Source organism: Apis mellifera, linkage group LG14 (assembly GCF_003254395.2).
Source record: "Apis mellifera strain DH4 linkage group LG14, Amel_HAv3.1, whole genome shotgun sequence".
Classification (NCBI taxonomy): domain Eukaryota; kingdom Metazoa; phylum Arthropoda; class Insecta; order Hymenoptera; family Apidae; genus Apis; species Apis mellifera.
In genome coordinates, this window is record NC_037651.1 from 10,549,782 (window position 1) to 10,555,781 (window position 6,000).

The following is a 6,000-nucleotide window of genomic DNA, read 5'->3' on the forward strand; positions in this document are numbered from 1 at the left end:
ATAATGATAATGATAATTATAATAATAATGATACTAATATTTATATTGATACTGATAATGATAACGATAATCACAGTAATAATAATTGTATATATAACAACAACATCAACAATAATAATAATGATGATAATGATAATGATAATAATCATAATAATGATAATTATAATATTAATTATAATAATAATAATATTAATAATGATGAAGATGAAGATGAAGATGATGATGATGATGATGATGATGATGATGATGATGATGATGATGGTGATGATGATGATGATGATAATAACAACAATCGAGATAATAATAGTTTCTACTGTTACAATTATTGTTATAATAATTATTTTTATCCTTACTTATTGCCATACTATTTAATTATTTAATTAATTAACTACTTCTATTATTACTGCTATTAATAGTATTATTACCACCATCACTATTAATACTATTATTATTATTACTGCAACAACTACTACTTTTACTGCTATTATTATTATTACTATAACTATTATAACGCTGCTATTATTAATTAATTAATATACTATTTCTATCGCTGCTACAGCTATTGCCATTGCTGCTTTTGTTACTACTTTTATCATTCGTACTACATTGACTAATTGTAAAGCTAATTGTAATGATATCGATAATGAATATTATAATAATAACAATAAGTATAATTATAAAAGTAAAAATAAGTGAAAGTAATGATAAAAAAAAAGAAAAGAGAGACGAGAGATTACGATCAAATGGTAATAACAATTAATAAGATAAAAAATATTAATAATAATAGCGTGTAAGAAATACGTTCAGCTCGAAAACTTTTACCGAAAACAATTAAGTCTATCCCTCCTAGATTAAGATTTTTTAAGGGGGGGGAAAAAAAAAAATAAAAAATTCATAATAACAAGAAGAAAGACAAGAGCAAAATATTGTGTCGGTGATGTGAATGAAAATGAAAATGAAAAAAATCTATTATTCACTTTTTACTCGGTCAGTCATCTCAATCAGTGTCCTTGTATTTCCGATAATGTTCTAAAACAATGATACCTCTTATCGTTCCTATTTATATACATACATAGATCGCTTATAATAGATAATACATGAATTCACGACTTGTAAACATATTATAACCATCATTTATCTCGCTGTAAGCGAGTTTTTTATCTTCGCAAAATATCGCTTGCACCCATACACACATGTATATATATATATACGAAGTCGTAAAATTCATTAATTTAAAAATTGCAATTACAACGGAGAGATAGCGCGGGAAAAAGTCGAGAGAAGAAAGAAAGTGTACGCGCGAATTAGATGAAAAAAAGAAAAAAGAAAGACGGAAAGAGAACGAGAATTAATGAATGTGTAAGTTCGTGTGTGTGGGCGTGTGTGTGTGTGTGGATGGGTGGAAGAAAGGAAGAAAGAAGTGTGAGAGAAAGAGAGAGAGAGAGAGAGAGGGAGAGAGCATACGTATGCATATGAGAAAAAGAAAGAAGATATAAAGGAAAAGAATATATGAGAAATTATAACGATTCATGAATAATGATATAGGGAGAAAAAGATAGAAGAACGAGAAAATGAGAAGATTTGGCAAAATTCGATAGTTTGATTTTCTATAATACGTGAACGCGATCGTTGATCGAAACAAAAGTTGGAAAAGTATGTATAATATAACAAAGATCGATCGAGAGTTTAATTAATCGTTGTCAAATTATAAGGAACGCAAAATATGTTTGCGATCGATATAGTTTGAAAAGCAAACGTATTGTCAATCATACGTGCATTTTGCAACAATGAGAAATTATTATCTCGGGTATTTTGTGAAATTATATAGTTTTGGGTTTGGGGCAAATGAAAGACTGAAAAAAAATGTTTGACGACTTCATTCAATTTTTTTATGCGATATATATATATCGAAATATCGTATTTTATTTATCTCAATTATGAAACAACGTAGAATGCAATCCATCAAGATTCGTTACATTTGCATAATCGCAATGCCAATATATTTAACGCTAATAGATCGCGTTATGTTGTTATATGTGTTTCGTGTATAAATAAAAACAAAAGTTACCAATTATTATTTTTTCTTGTTTCAAAATGGGATAAATAATTCATTCGATTTCTTAATTTTCTTCACGAAAAAATCTAGGTCGGGAAAAGGTTAAAAAAAAATAAAGTAACAGCACGCTTGCAGTTTCATTCAACCGATATATACAAGTACATATACACACACAAACACATACACGCGCGCGCATACACATACACACATATACGTATATTTAATCAACCGAAAAACACAGTATTTTTCTTTTTGTTTTTTCGTGAGCCGCGATCGAATTTGATGATCGATTCCCTAAATATATATGTAGAATTTGCGATGCAGAATCAAAGTGCCTTATCACGATTTCTTCGTACCGTGAGAGCAACACGTGGTATATTGCACTCGCATACTTGGACAGAGAGACGAGAGGAATCAACGTTTTCCTCAATTTCCGTTCGATTCGTTTATCGTTCCCCGTAACACAATATCATCTTATATGTATAATATATTTAAACGCGTGTTTTTCGCAATAAAAAATTAATATAATAAAATTATATTTCGGATCTGTAACAGATAACCGATCGGGTTCACGTTTTTTTCCAACCACGTCATAATAAAGTAGTTGCATATCGATATGGATAGATGTGAAATGAAAGAAATGAGAAATGTGTAAGACGAGAAAAAAGAAGAAGGGAAGAGAATCGATAGATAGATAGAATAGGGGAGAATAGAAGGAAATGAAAGAAGAAGAGTAAAGAACGAGAAGCAATAGACACAAAAGCGACAACAGCATTGACAATTATATGATAAAAAAAATTAGAAAGGAATGTAACGACGAATGCATTTTCGTAAGCAAAGATGAGAGAAGAGAAAAATTGAAAACTTTACCGCCTCGATCAATTTCGTTACTCTTACGATCGCAATTTTAAATTTTTCGCCTTTACCATATATATTATAGATAGAGAAAAATGGTGGAAAGTCATAAAAAAGAGGATCACGTTGATTGAAATTACCACACGATTGTGATGCTCTCATTCATGTCCACGTTTATTGAAAGGTTAATCGATCGCTAAACGATCGTTGTAATGATCGTCCGTTGTTTCCTTTTCAATCAAAAATCGAATCACCGAACGTCCATGTATACGATATTCGTATCGTCGCTTAATCGCGCTTCGATCGCGTTTAACAGCGGTTCGATCGGAAGAAACCCGTCCAAGTGCAATACCTATTTATTACTCGTGATTAACCAACATCGTCTATCCCCCCGCCCCTCCCTTCTTCGATTTAATACCTTTATCTTTAATTCGATTTAATTCTTCGTCATCGTCTTTGGGATCGATTGATCGACACATGCAAAAAGTACTTACATACTCATTTTGCGCAAAATCTGTATATCATCGCATCGATAACGAACAATAGGGCAGAGAAAATGGCTACGTTATTATTCGAATTTGCCGCGTCAATGTACTTTTTTCGTACTTACTCGTTAATTTGTATTTTCTTTTTATGTCGTTCATTTATACTCTTGTTTATTTGCAAATTATTGCAAAAATTCCATATCTCCCCCCTCTCCCTGTCCTCTCCTCTCCTCTCCTCTCCTCTCTCTCTCTCTCTCTCTCTCTTTCTCTCTCTCTCTCTTTCTCTCCCTCTTCCTGTCTCTTTGTACATTTGTCCATCTGTCCGTCCGATCGTTTGTGTCTGTTTGCACATTTGCCTATATACTTGCATGTCTTTCCAAATCTCTCTCTGTTTCCCTTTTAGTGATAAATAATAAATACCAATATTAGATTACAATTCTAAACCGATAATTTCGCGTATAATAATGATCCGGTTTTGAATATCTATGTTATATACATATATATATACATATATATATATATATATATATATATATATATATATATATATATATATATATAACTGGGATAGCGATCGAGAATGGAAAAACGGAGGAGCGTGCAAATCTCGTTCGTGCGATCGCGAATCGTTTCGTGACAGGCATATACATAACATACTTAAATACTTTGTCTCGAATTAAAAATCTCTGCTTCTATTATCTTGTACATAAATCTCGAAACGTTCGCGATCAGCTTCCTTTGTAATTAATATTGTATTAAATCTAAGTGAACGTATTAGCTATAACTATTCCTACGGTGAACGTGAATGCTTTAGCTAACGTTTGAAGCGTGTGTTAATCGATTTACGCGCATTATTATTGTTAACGATATACAATTGTATTTACTTTTATAAAATAATGTCGAATATTGTAATTAAAATTCTATACCAAAAATACCATTCTGTATCCACGAGAGACGAATAAATAAAACAGATGAAAACAAAAAATCGCGTTTAAAGAACTCTATCTCGTATCCGAACGTTCGAACGTTCTTTAGTCTCGGTGTCTTCGTATTGCGATTAAATCGAAATCTAATATTATTAATCTAATATTATTCTCAATCTTGTTTCACGTTTGCGAATAACGCGAGAGAATGGAATCTGGAATCAATATTAAAAATAAAATTGAAACGATCGATATTACTAGATCGATCTACAAATTTATCCATAATTGAATCTTTTAGATTGATATAAAATATACGTAAAAATATCTAAATCCTTTATAATTCTTATACATAATGAAAACAGAAATAAATATATAAAATATATATTTATTATGATATAGAAAAATTAAATCGAATAGATATTATTAAAATTTTTAATCAATAGGTTAACAAAAATAATAAAATTAAATATTTACTTACTTATTATATTTCCCATTACTTCGAATATACGATAATGTAAATTAATTAATCAATTATTCGACTAAAAATTTTTTCGCTTTTATATTCGCTAAATTTAAAGCTGAAACAAATTCAAAATAATTTTTCCATTTATCGATTGAGAAACATGAGATTCTTTTCGATTAATTAATTGATTAATTGTAAAAAGAAGAATTAATGCGGTACATCGCGCAATACCTTTTTTATTTATTTATTATTATTATTATTATTATGAAAATCATTTTTAAATACGGAAAATATATAAATTATAAACGTTATGAAAATTACGATTCTTCTCTAACCATTACTTCATTCGCATAATTAATAATTTTTTCTATGTTAATTATTAATAAATAAAAAAATTTCGTGTTAAAAAAAATTCGACATTAATTTAATTTCGAATGCGAATCTAAAAATGTACAAATATTATTATTAATAAAAAAACTAGTAAATTAATTAATTTTTAACATCGCGTCTTCGAAGTGCTAGAAAATACCAGGAACGCAAAATCAAAGTTTCCAATATCTCCATCCTTATCTTGTATGGTGTTCTCCTTTTTGTTTCTAACATCGCAAATACCTCTTTGCACATTCTGCTTTATTAATAGTGAAATAAAGGTTTCAACATCCAAACGCGAGATGGCGTTAATCCGAGAAATTTTTTTTCGAATCATTATTTAATACGAGAAATGTGTAAACAAAATGTATGTAAACAGAAATATGGAAATGAATAAATAAGTAGTATCATAGAACGAATGCTCCAAAATGAAAAAAATATTGTAAATATTCCAAAAATAAATTTTAGAAGTTAAGAAAAGCTAAAAAAAATTAAGAAAGTTAGAGAATTTCTTTTTTTATCTCTTTTATTTTTAAATTCAAAATCTTACTCTTTTTTTATTTCAAATTAATTCAAATTTAAAAATATCATTCATATTTTTATAAATATGAATGTTTATTCGTGAAAAGTGAAATCGATTATGAAACTCATTTAATATTAATATTATATAACAGTGCCAATCGGAAAAATTCGTCGTCAAAGAATATTGTCGATTCTTTCATATTTTTCTTATTTTTTCTTTTTGTCTGAAACAAAAAAAAAACAACAAAATAACATAATATTTTACATTTAGAAGACTTTAAAAAAATATTATTTTTTTTATAAATTAAATTTATTCGAATATATTAC